We start from the raw sequence: 13,216 nt of genomic DNA, 5'->3' as shown, positions 1-13,216 counted from the left end.
GGGCTCTTGGGCTCTGGATTCTCAAACTGCTTGCTGGTCGTGGTGAGAACCTCACTGGGTCCGGTCCGCGTAGGTGGCCGGCGCCGCTCCCGCCTCGGGCCCACCGAGTCCCCGCACCTTGTGCCTCAGTTTCCTGACCCGTCTGGGGCTGGCGCGTACTCTGCAGGGGTGTGTTTAGGGTAAATGGCAGTGAAGGGGAGGGCCGGGCAGTGTGGTGGGACACCAGTGCCCTTTGGGACTCGGGTCTCGGATTCCCCAGGCCTTGGAGCAAAGCTGCGGAGAGGAGGCGCCGGCCCTGGGAGCGCCGGTGTGCGCCTGGCGGGCTGCCCGCAGCTGGGTGGCCTTGGCGGAGGACAGACTGCTGGGTCTGAGGTATGCCTCTTGCTGGGTCCCTTTTTTTTTTTTTTTTTTTGGTAGTTAACATCGGTCACACGTGAGTGTGTGTGTGTGTGTGTGTGTGTGTGTGAGAGGGAGAGAGAGACGGGAACCTTATTTTCGAGAGCATGAGTGGGGAGGGGCAGAGAGAATCTTAGGCAGGCTCCACGCTCCCCTGGGAGCCCAACAGGGAGCTCAAGCCCACGACCCTGGGATCATGGCCTGAGCCGAAATCCAGAGTCAGACGCTCAGCAGAGCCAGCCAGACACCCCTGTGATGGGAACTTTTCTCTCAGCAGCTTTGAAACATTCATAGTATGGTCTTACCTACAGTCCCCGTGCGCCTTGCCCCCCGTGGCTGACGGACTATAGCAAGTGTGTCCCCCTCTCCCCTTACCGTTGCCCACTCCCCACCTCTGGCTACCGCCCAGCTGCTCTCTGTGTCTGTTGAGGTGTTTATTTGTTGTTTTCAAGATTCCATACATAGGTGAGACTATATAGTTATTTTTCTTTGATTTCCTTTCTTATGGCTGGAGCATGTGTGTGTGTGTACCTCATTTTCTTCATCCATTTATCTGTCAGTGGACGCGTAGGTTGTTTCCATATCTTGGCTATTGTAAATGTTGCAATGAATCTGCTAGTGCCTAGATCTTTTCAAATCGGTGTTTTTATTTCCTTTGCTAGAAAATGAGTGTTTTCATTCCCTTTGTGCAAATACCGAGATACCGAGAAGGGGGGTAGCTGGGTCGTGGGTAGCCCTGGGTTTAGTTCCGTGATGACCCTCCGCGCTGTTTGCCCCTGTGGCAGCACCAGGTGACCCTCCTGGTGGTGCCCCTCTCCTCTGCTTCCTCGCCAACACTTGTTACGTCCTGGGTTTCTTTCTTTTTTTTTTTTTAACCTTTGCAGAACTTTTTACTTTTTTTTAAGATTTGTTTATTTTTGAGAGAGAGAGAGCACAAGCTGGGGAGGGGCTGAGAGAGGGGGAGACACAGAATCCGAAGCAGGCTCCAGGCTCCGAGCTGTCAGAGCCCAGTGAAAGGCTTGAACTCACTGTGTGATCGTGACCTGAGCCGAAGTCCGACACTTAACGGACTGAAGCCACCAAGGTGCCCCACAAAACTTTTTAAAAATAAAGAGTTCCACCATATTGATAACAAAAAAGCAAAAACAAATCTGAAGACATGAAACAGAGTGATCAAAGGTGACCGTTAAACTTCAATCTGTTGCCATCATTGTAATCACAGGATTCACCGGAGTAAATATTAGTAAAAGCCCAATAATTCCTTTGTATACTAATCTGATTTCTTTTTAGTAATGGCTCTATTGAGGAATTGGTTGTTTTTCTTCTGTTCTTGTGGTCTTATTTTTCCCTAAATATATTTGGCAAGACGAATCAGAGAGGACATTTTTCCTCCATATTCTCATAATATGAGAATATATTCATATTCATATTCTTCATAAAGGTCCACCATATAGGATCTTCTAGAGAAAGAATACACCAGCAAGCACACTCTTCTCCCAGGAAAAGCACAAGGGGTCCTTAACCACTCCCACAGGAATGATCCCGGGCCTCAAAATGAACATTGAAAATGCACAAGTAGGACATCAGAGATGGGACATCAAGATAAAGTATTAACAAGCCATTTCCTTTTAATGTCTGGTCACATTTACTACCTGGTTGTAGACCACTTTCATCCCAGCAAGTAGGAATGCAACGTATGCAGAGTAACAGTGATCGGCACCAAATATTTAATTTGGGGCGTGAGGAGGAACGGCATCTACTATAGAGGCTCTGATAATTTTCAGTTCTCTAAGTAAGTCTAACAAGCAATTCAAATATAGCCAATACACATTAAAACCTATTTGAGACAAAATCTCTCAAGCAACTAAGTGCTTGGAACCTTAACACTTATTAAAATAGTAGTAAGAATAATTACTGCTATTGTTGTTAACCTTTATTATACTATTTTTATAATAAGGGAAGTCATAGTCACTGTATCTCCCAAAGTCTCGGAACCTTAATAAATACAGAGAGTTTATAGGAAAACAAACCTTATTATGGGATGTCCTTTATATTCAATTCAAAGGTAAAATTAAAACCTCAACTAGATAGCAGCTTCCAGGATATCAAAACCACTCAAGTCCCTGACTATCTTTGGTTATTTTCCTTAATTCCAACCCTGAACAAATAAACCAATACAGGACATTAAAATCAGATACACTGTATCTGGACTGAAATTTACATTTTACTAAGTATATCAAAAATGTCTAGCATGACGTTTGAACTCTGAGCTGTGAACATGACTTTGAAGTATACAATTTAAAAAGCTAGACATTTAGAAAAGAATTACCCATACAACATATATTTTACATTCAAAATGGTAGGTTATTTATTCAGCTGTCAGTGGAGGGTGGAATGCCACGAAACACATATTGCGACACCTTGACTTAAATTAGCTGAAAAATATCACCTGGAGTTAGAGCATTGCAGACAGATGTCCAGTCTACGGAGTCATCAAGCAGTTCCTGGAACATCCAATACAGCATAATACAGATATGTAATAATGGTAATTATGTGAAACGACTTCTTGCTAGTTAGCAAAGGATCCCTTTGAGGTTATTTTTGGCATGATGCCAGGTCGTGAGCTCGGTGAAAGAACTGGGTGGCAGGCACTGCCAGTTTACAGGCTCACGGCTGGAGCACTTGGGAGTCTCCAAGTAGAGAGGCACAGTTAAAATGTAGGCTTGTTCATATATTCTTCCATCGTCGCCTGTAACATATCAGAATCTTCAATGGTTTGACAGCAGATTTTTTGTATGTTTCCTGAATTTCTCTGCCCATTGTAAACTCGTCCAGGATAGAATAAGCCTTTTCGAAATTAAAGATAATATCCAGCTCACAGACATTTCCAAAGTATTTGTCCATTAGCTCCAGGTACGGATGCACGACCTCGAGCGTCAGGAGCTCGTTGTCCTGACTTTAACGGCACAGCAAAAAGATAAACTTTTATAAACAAGTTTTAGTTTCTCCCAGTCAACAACGCTGCTTGTCCTCTGACCACGCGAGGGAACAATCTGGACAATTTCCCGGGTGGTCTTTTCCCTCTCTTTGTCAGGGAGAGTCGTGTACCATTTCTGCAGCTGCAGTTTCCCCTGTCGACTGAAGGGCAATATGAAATGTATCATGGTGGCCTGGGCTCCGCCGCCACCGCCCGGCCACCGAGGAGCGAGGGGCGCGGTGGTCACGGGGGCGCAGGGCGAGCGCAGGCGCTGGCGTCCGACGGCAGCTGAGGCGCCCGCTCCAGACCATGGCTGCTTCCCACAATGCCCTCGAACTGGAAGTTTTGTCCTGGGGTCTGATGCTGGCCGCTCTGGCAGGTGCGAGGCGATGAGCCCACTGAGGTTTCCATTTGCATTTGATGGTCAGTGACGTTGAGCATCTTTTCCTGTGTCTGTATATACAGTCTTTGGAAGAATGTCTCTTCAGATCCTCTGCCCATAATTTAATTGTATTATTTTGCTGTCCAGTTACTGGATTTTCTATATATTTTGGTTTTTATTATTTATTTATTTAGGTACATTTATCTTTTTAAAATGTTTATTACTTTTTGAGAGACTGAGTATAAGTGGGGGAGGGGCAGAGAGAGGGGGAGACACAGAATCCAAAGCAGGCTCCAGGCTCTGAGCTGTCAGCACAGAGCCCAAGGTGAGGCTCGAACCCACAAACCATGAGATCATGACCTGAGCCGAAGACAGATGCTTCACCAGCTGAGCCACCCGGGCGCCCGTTGGTCTTATTTCCTTCTTTAACCCATCTTGAGGTAGATCGTGTGTGGTGTGAGATAGTGGGGCAGTTTCTTTTGTGTGTGGATCTCCAGGTTTCCAGCCCTGCCGACTGGAGAGACTGTCCTCTCCCCATCAGATATCCGTATTTCCCGTGTTCTGAATCTCCCCTGTCCTGAATTAATGGGCCGTATATGCCCAGGTTTATTTCTGCAATCTCTGTTCTGCCCCATCGGCCTCCAGCACTATCAGTGAGCTATCAGGTCGCAGGACTTGGCACCAGAGGTCATGAGGTTCGAATGGTAGAAAGCACTAGTAACAGCAGGAAGTCAGTCGTCCTCCTTGTGTGTCATTATTTTGCCTAATCCTGAAACAGCAGTAGGAGGGTCGAGGTCGTAAAATACAAGAAAAATCCACAAAATGAAATACTTGCCGTTTAAGATACATTTAGACATGCCGAACCTCAAGCAAAACACGAATTCAGAAATGCATCAAACTTTTTATTCTAATAAATTGTTAGCAGACAAAGGGTCTAAAAATAAGCACCACGTAAAAACAAAGAGCTGCGAACTTGAGGTCGGATTATCCCTAAAACCCCGACCAGGACACCTGGTGCGTCAGTGTGGTCACTGGTGAGTCACATGAGTACTAGCGTGTGGCAATTTCCAGCCGCTTAAAGCTGTTTCCGACTGCCCGGTTCCAGGAAATGGAAAGATGAGAGGCGCTCAATCAGGTTTTCTCTGATTCACTCGTGCTCCAAGCCCATTTCTCCTTGGGTAATTTGGAGAACTTTTGAAGAGAAGAGCTCTTTGGACGCCCGCCTTCCGGAGAGGCCCGCTCCTTTCATCTCTTGCGGGTGGAGACGGAGCTCAGCAGCGTCCCCACTGCAGACCCTGACCGAGCCTCTGTTCTTGTGTTGGGAGGGGTGAGGGGGGTGTGGAGGCAGACTGAGCTGTAACCCTGCCTCGGGGGCTCGCGTTTCTGGGAGGGGGAGGGGGGTCTTCTGGGAGCGCGGGCACCCGGGTCTCCTCTGTGGTGCCCCACCAGCGGAGACTGCCAGGTGGTGGCCCTGTCATCCCACGTTGTCCACTGGGATGCCCTCAAGCTGCCAGCTGTCCTGGGTGTGGGCACTGTGGTCACCTCTGTTTTACAGGAGGGGCAACCGAGGCTCAGAGAGTCCCATGTCCCAGCGAGTGAGGGCAGGGTCAGGATTCATACCCGGCTGTGCTCTGGACCCCCATCCCTCTCTGCTGCCCCCACAATATCCTCCCCAGGCAGGTGGGCTGAGTGGGGTGTGGAGGTAGGCATGGTTCCAGCCTGGAGGAGGCGCTGGGCCCAGGGAGGACTGCCGTGGCATGGTCCCCAGCCCTGGGTACGTTGGCACTGTTGGCAGGCATGGTATGGAGGGATCCAAGCCGGTGCTGGCTTGGCTGTGACTGGGGAGGGCGGAGCAGGGTTCAGGTGGGTGGGCACAGAGGGAGCACCTGGGCTGGAGTCAGGGCGGGGCTGGGGGTCTCCGTGAACTCCAGGGAGAGGGGTCCTAACCCACCTGCTCCCGCCGCTTCGGGTGAGGCCCCCTCCCTCCCCTGGCCTGCTGCCCACCGCTCTGTGGCCACCACGTGGCGCGGGTGGCTGCCTCTTCGGCTTTGGTTTCTCTTCTCATCTGTACAAAGGGGCGCCAGTAGTCCTCTCCCTGCCCCCAGTGCTGTGAGGGCTAGTCGAGGGGACAGATGGCCATCCAGTCAGTCCCTTCAGGCACAGAGCGGCTCCTAGGAAGGCCGGAGATTCTCAGTTCACCTGTTCCTGCCCCCATGACTCTGGGCCTCTTTGGGTGCCCCTGCTCCCCCCCCTCCAACTCCACGCCTGGCTTCTGTGGCTCTTGTCCCTTCTATTCCCATGAAGGGAGCCACCATGTCCCCCATGTCCTTGAGGAGTGACCAGAGGAACATGCTTGTCATGTAGTTCTTCTGCCTGTTGGTTGGGAGACTTAAGAGTTTTTGTTTGTTTTTTAGATTTGAATTTATTTTTAAAAATTTATTTTTTAGAGAGAGAGAGAGCAGGGGAGGGACAGAGAGAGGGAGACAGAATCCCAAGCAGGCTCCACACTGTCTGCACAGGGCCTGATGTGGGGCTCCATCCCATGAACCGCGAGATCATGACCTGAACCAAATCCAGAGTTGGACACTTAACCAACTGAGCCACCCAGGCGCCCCAAGATCTTATTTTTAAAGTAATCTCTACACCCGGTGTGGGGCTTGGACTCAACCCCGAGATCAAGAGTCACACACTCTCCAGGTGCCCGGGTAGCCCAGTCGGTTGAGCGTCCGACTTTGGCTCAGGTCATGGTCTTGTGGTTCACAAGTTTAGCCCAGAATCAGGCTCTGTGCTGACAGCTCAGGGCCTGGAGCTTGCTTTGGATTCTGTGTCTCCCTCTCTCTCCGCCCCTTCCCCACTCACCTCTGTCTCTTGCTCTCTCAAAAATAAAATAGAGCATTAAAAAAAAAGTCACACGATATCTTGACAGGGCCACGCGTGCCCCTCTGGAAATGTACACTGTTCTCCTTGTCCTCAGTCACGTATTGTTGAATTTCTATCCACAGTCAGCCCTTGCTTCCGACAGGAGGCTGTGCCACTGCGGAGACCCAAGGTGAGACCCAAGGTCACTCAATGCGGTCCTCACCGGGCCTGCTCATCTGTGCCCACCAGACCGCAAGTCTTACGGAACCGATGTACTTAAAATCCCAGTATGATAAAGGCAGGTGTAGTCCGGGTCATACCAGCTTGGGTTTTTATTCACTGGAAAAAGATGCCCACATTTGAAATGGGTTATTTCAGAGAAGTGCTTGCAGGGACCAGCCTAAACCCGTTTGCTTGTCCGTAAGAAACAAGACCACAGCGAAGACTGAATTAAAAAAAGGCAGAAGACAAGCGTTCCAAGTATCAGTTAATGAAAGATTTTCTATTTTGGGGTGTGGTAAGAACTATTTTCACATATATTTGAGCATGACTATAAACGTTTTGTGTTTATTTGACAGCTGACGTAAACGGAAGCTTCAAGTCTGCATGAGCAAAAGTGGACTTGTTTTTTTTTTCCAGTGTATTTATTTTGAGAGAGAGGGGGAGCACAAGCAGGGGAGGGGCAGAGAGAGACGGAGAGAGTCCCAAGCAGGCTCCGTGCTGTTGGCACAGAGCCCGATGCGAGGCTCAATCCCACGAGCCGTCAGATCACGACCTGACCCAAAATTGAGAGCTGGGTGCTTGACTGAGCCACGTGGGTGCCCCGGAAGCAGACATTTCTTTTGTCCCACACTATGGTCAGGCCAACGAGTTCATCACAATGGTTTCGAACACAACTTTTCGTAACGTGCAGTTCCAAAGTAAGCGTTTTTCACTTAAAATAGGAGCAGTAAATAAAACAGTGGTTAAGAGCATCATCGTTGAGCCAGATGGTCTGGGTTCAAAGCCCAGCTCTGCCGCTTTCCAGCTCGTGACCCTGGGCCACTCACGACCCCTCGCAGCCTTTGTTCCCTCACCTGTAAACTTGGGGATGACAGTGCCCGTCTCCTAAGGAGGGAGGGAAGGGCGACACGGGTTCATGTTTATAAAGCACAGAGGACTGTGCCTGGTACCCAGTAAGGGCTCCAAGTGAGGGCTGATGTTGAAGTTCTAAACCTCAGCTTTTCAAGGTGGGCTCAGAACTCTGGGTGCATGTTACTGTCTATGGAACAAAGGAGTAGGGCTGGGCGTATGGCAGGTGCCAGGATCGGTGGATCGGCCACCCGTGACCGAGCATTTACAACACAATGTTCGTGAACAGCGCTATTTAGAAACCAAATGCTTTGCAAGAAGCACGTTATGATTTTTTCCCCCCATTTTCTGAGTCTTTAGGGCTAATTTATTTAATGTTTATTTTTGAGAGAGAGAGAGAGAGAGAGAGAGAGAGAGAGACAGAGGGTGAGCAGGGGAGGGGCAGAGAGATAGGGAGACACAGAAATTGGAAGCAGACTCCAGGCTCTGAGCTGTCAGCACAGAGACTGACATGGGAGACCGACATGGGGCTTGAACCCAGAACCACAAGATGGTGACCTGAGCTGAATTCTGATGCTCAACCGATTGAGCCACCCAGGCACCCCTTTTTAGAGCTATTTTAGTGGGAAGTTAGAATCGGCAGGGAGTGGTAGGCTGGTGACTAGTAGCCTCCACCAGAATTCAGCAAAAGGCCAGTGTGGATGAGCCTGCAATATGCCCTTAGGATTTAGGGAGTACGGTGGCTCCTCCTCTGCTCAGGCTGCAGTAAGAGTTCCTCAGACTGGGGGGCTTGAAGAATAGACATGTATTTCTCCAGCTCTGGAAGCTGGAGGCCCCACATCCAGGGGTTGGCAGGGTTGATTTCCTCTGAGGCCTCTCTCCATGACTTCTCCCACCGTGTCCTCACATGGCCATTGCTCTGTGTGTGTCCCAAACTCATTAAAAACAATTTTTTTAATGTTTATTTTTAAGAGAGAGCATGAGCAGGGGAGGGGCAGAGAGAGGGAGACACAGAATCCGAAGCAGGTTCCGGGCTCCGAGCTGTCAGCACAGAGCCCAATGCAGGGCTTGAACTCACAGACTGTGAGATCATGACCTGACCCGAAGTCAGACGTTCAACCAAGTAAGCCACCCAGGCACCCCTGTCCCAATCTCTTTTTAAAAGGACACCAATCACATTGGTTCAGGGTCTGTCCCAAAAACCTCATTAAAATTTTTTAAAATATATTTATTTTGAGAGAGAGAGAGAGTACAGGCAGGGGAGGGCCAGAGAGAAAAGGAGAGAGAATCCCAAGCAGGCTCTGCACTGACAGCGTGGAGTCTGACGTGAGGCTCAAACTCACAAGATCGTGAACCAAGCTGAAATCAAGAGTCAGAGCCTTAATCAACTGAGCCACCCAGGCCACCCCAGGGATTTTTAAAGTTTTTTTTTTTAAATGTTTTTTTTTTAAATTTATTTTTGAGAGAGAGACAGAGACAACGTGAGGAGTAGAGGGAGTAGAGGGTCAGAAAGGGAGACACAGAATCCAAAGACAGGCTCTGAGCTGTCAGTACAGAGCCCGACACGGGGCCTGAACCCACTAAGCGAACCCACTAAGCGTGAGATCATGACCTGAGCCAAAGCCCGCCACCCAGGTGCCCCTTAACTTTATATATCTTAATGAGCCTCCGTTCTCCAGGGGTTGTGAGGAGGACGGTGTCCACGAGGGGGCGCCAGAGCGCCAGCCACGGCCCCAGCCGTCCGCCTTCTCCCTTCCCACTGAGGGCGGCCATGGGGCTCTCACCACTGGCTTCCCAGCGACCTCCCAGCCGACCCTGGGAATCTGGAAATGCCCTGACTCAGCCTGGACAATCCGAGAGGCTCTGAGTATTCACCACCCGCTTGGTTTAGACAAAGGCTTGTGGGTGCCAGACCCTGGCAGACGCCTGACATGCTTTATTCCATTTAATTTTATGCTGTTCCAGGAGAAGCAAGGTCTCTGATCACAGATGGGGAAATTGAGGCACCAAGGGGTTAAGTCACACAGCAATGGGGAAAGCTTAGATCCAAACCCCAGGACATCTGACGCCAATATCTTTGGCAGCAGCCTCTGAGAATCACAGAATCCTGTGTCAGAAGGATCTTACAAACTTAGAGGCTTAAAAGACTAGACTCAGACATTTTTATTCAAGTCTAGTATAATTCTATTTTTAATTTTATATATCTTTAATTTTTTAATGTTTAATTTATTTTTGAGAGACAGAGAGAGACAGCGTGAGCAGGGGAGGGTCAGAGAGAGGGGGAGACACAGAATCTGAAGCAGGCTCCAGGCTCTGAGCTGTCAGCACAGAGCCTGACGCGGGGCTCAAACCTACGAACCGTGAGATCATGACCTGAGCTCAAGCTGGACGTTCAACCAACTGAGCCACCCAGGTGCCCCTTAGCTTTATATATCTTAATAATATATTTTTTATTATTATTTGCACTTAGGTTGAAAAACAAAAGGATTAGGTCTCCTTCCCCTTCCTGGAGGCAATCACAGTTTCCTGGGTCTCCCCCACATACAGACACGTCAAATACTAGAATTAGATGGGATTTCCTGTGACCCAGCTGCTTCTAGTCCCCTGCCCTCCGGCTCCTGCCGGTGTCACTGTCACAGTGACTGAGGATCTGTCTTGGCTCCTGGTGTCCCCTAGCTTCAAGCCCACCCACCCCTTCACAGGGCTTTCGTGGCACTTAAGAGGGTGTCCCCTCCAGTTCAGAGAGGCTGGGCCTGTGACTCCTCTCGGCACCCCCTCCCCTGGGGCTCCGCACCCCAGAAAGCCTGGACCTGTTCCGGTGGTGGGAGCCCGCGTTCGGTTTGCCCCTTGGAGGGAGGAGTGGGAATGCCCACTCACGGGGGTGGGTGTTGGTAAACTCCAGTCCCCATGGGGATGCCGGGCAGCCTGGGGGCCGCTGGGTCCACCAAGGAAAGCCTGAAGACCTCCCCCCGGGCGGACAAGGGCCCCGGAATCCCCAAGGTCTGGGTTTGAGGGCCAGCCTTCCTCAGCTGGGAGATCTTTCTCAGAAGCCTTTCCTGTCCTCCGGGGCCAGGTCAGGGGTCCCTCCGAGCACCCCTCTCCTCCATCAGAGCTTTCGCCTCACTGCATATGTGGGTCCCCGTGAGCAGATGCGCTCTGGGAAGACAGGGCTCTGCCGACTTTTGTGTTTCTTCTCAGTGTTCTGCACAGCGAGGCGCCCGGTAAGTGACTCCATTAACCCAACGTCCTCCACCCCAGTCCGCAGTTCCCCCTTCCTCTGGGCCCTCCGAGGATGGCTGTCCCCCCCACCCCGCCGTCCCTCCATTGAGCCCCGTGACACGCTCTGGCCGACGCCCAGGGAGCCAGAGTGACGTGTCCGTTCCGGGCAGATCCCAGTTCTCCCGACTCCTTTCGTCCTGAGCAGTGACTGGGGCAGTTCCAGGTGGGCTACTCTGTGGGGACAACGGGCAGCAAAGCCCCGTCCCCAGCCTTCTCCTGGATGTGTTGCCCGAGTGACAAAGAAAGCTTTGTGGTTTTAAGCCACTGAGATTGGAGGTTGTTTGTTACATGGGTGAGTCCTCCGTGTCCTGACCGCTACAGATCAGGAGAACGGGGTCACGGCAGGATTTCTGCCCCTCACACCTCCCTGGGGGCGGGGCGGTCACCCCTCCCCTCACACCCCCTCCGGCTTTACGCCTGGTGATGTCATCTCTCCTGGGTCAGTGCCTTCCGCTGAGAGAACAGGACATTCACTCGCTCCCTGTCAGGGAGGCATGAAGAGGACCTCGGTGCAGGGCTGGGATGAGGGCCGAACGCGGTTGTGTTCGCAGAATCTCGGACGAGTCGCCGGCACATGGTGCTGGGGAAGTGTCGCTATTATTATTAGTGATTATTTTTTTAGTTCATTCAGTGAAATTTCCTGGCATCTGCTATGTTTCCTAGACACCAGGAGTGTGGAGAACAGAGCTGGTGGCTCCCTGCCTGGGGGCAGAGAGGCCCAGGAAGAATGTCCTGTGGGCTTTGGAAGGACCTTGTGTAAGGAGACTGGGGCCGTGACACTTTCCAGGAGGAAGGACTCCAGGCAGGCCTGGGATGGGGGCACCCGGTGGCCTCGGGCCTGGAGGTGGGGCCCAGGGGGAGGTGGCTGGGGCGGGGGTGACAGCCATCAGTTACATAAGCCCCCAGCCTGGGAGCCAGACGTGGCTTTGACAGTCCCCCGTTCTCAGCCCCCACGAGGATCCTGCTTTGCAGCAGCAGAGCTGGGGTGCAGAGGGGGAGGAGGGGCCCCGAGAGCAGCTGCTCCGAGTCTGGAAGCATCTTTCTCCACCTTCCCTGAGGAGGAAGATGGGGGCCAGCCTCCAGCACCAACACCTGGCCGCAGGTGCACAGCATCTGGCCACTGTCTAGTCCCTGACTATCTGCTCAGCCTCCTCCTCAAGCCCAGCGGGGCCTCCTTGGCTCTGTGCAGGGAGGGCTTGGAGGAGGGTCGGGGGCTTCTGGGGGCTGGGGGCCGGCTAGACTGCAGGGACACAGAGATGGCAGGTCAGGAGGGAAACCGTGAAATCCAGGTTGCCTCCATCCAACCGAGAACGTTGACCTTTGGAGCCCAAGAGGACCCTGGCAACATCAGACCACGATTCTGTGTTATCGCTGGAGAGACTGGGGCTCAGAGAGGGCATGTGATTTGCTCAGAGATACACAGCCGGTTAGGAGCTAGCCCAGGGCCAGAACCCAGACCTCTCTGCTCTCAGTTCAGGGCTCCTGCATGACATCCTGATGCCTTTGGGGACCTTGGGACCTCCTGTTTTATGGGGAATGCCTGGCCTGAGGGGCAGCCATGTTGCTGGCCATTGCTGATGTGTGGGACCCTCACTCCTTCATCCGTCCTCTCCCTCGTCCAGCCAGCTGGCCCCACAAGGAAAAGGGTGGTGGCCGAGGGTAGCTTCATTTCAGCCTTTCCATCTGCAGGACCCGGGGCTGGGTACATCGGGTGCGAAGGAGCTGGGGGACAGCCACTCCTCCTGGCCCAGCCCACCCCTCTTCTCAGAGGCAGAGTGGGTCTGGGGGCAGGAGCCAGCGGTGGGCAGCCCTCAGATCCCCTTCTCCTGAGAGAGACTCTCTTGTGTCATCCTCTCCCCTCCAGTGTGGGCTGATTTAGTGACTTGAATCCAGGAAGCAGAATACAGCAGAAGCGATGGGAGGTCCCTTGTGAGATTTGGTGGCTCGTGTCCTGGGTGCACCTCCTTTGTGCTTGCATGAAGGCCGGCTGCCGTGTTGTGAGCTGCTGGCCAGGCAGGACCCGCAGCCGACCAACAGCCATGAGCGTGAGCTCGGGAGGGAGCCCTCCACCCCAGGTGAGGCTTCAGATCAGACCACAGCCCCTGCCACCTGCCTGCCGGCATGAGCCCACTGAGCCCGAGGATGCAGAGAAACTGAGATAATGAACGCTTGTTGTTTGAAACCACTAAGTTTTAGGGAAATTTGCTCTACAGCAAATAACATAATACAACCCACCCCCGCCTCCTCCCGGA

General features: G+C 52.0%; 1 pseudogene; it reads right to left on the bottom strand.

Annotated features, from left to right (window-relative positions):
• Positions 1 to 3,106: 3,106 nt before the first annotated feature.
• On the bottom strand, positions 3,107 to 3,560 carry LOC115305474 (annotated as a pseudogene).
• Positions 3,561 to 13,216: the final 9,656 nt, after the last annotated feature.

Source organism: Suricata suricatta, chromosome 10, assembly GCF_006229205.1.
Source record: "Suricata suricatta isolate VVHF042 chromosome 10, meerkat_22Aug2017_6uvM2_HiC, whole genome shotgun sequence".
In the NCBI taxonomy this organism is placed as follows: domain Eukaryota; kingdom Metazoa; phylum Chordata; class Mammalia; order Carnivora; family Herpestidae; genus Suricata; species Suricata suricatta.
Note: the sequence above shows the minus strand (reverse complement) of the source record. Positions and strands in the feature narration are given on the sequence as shown.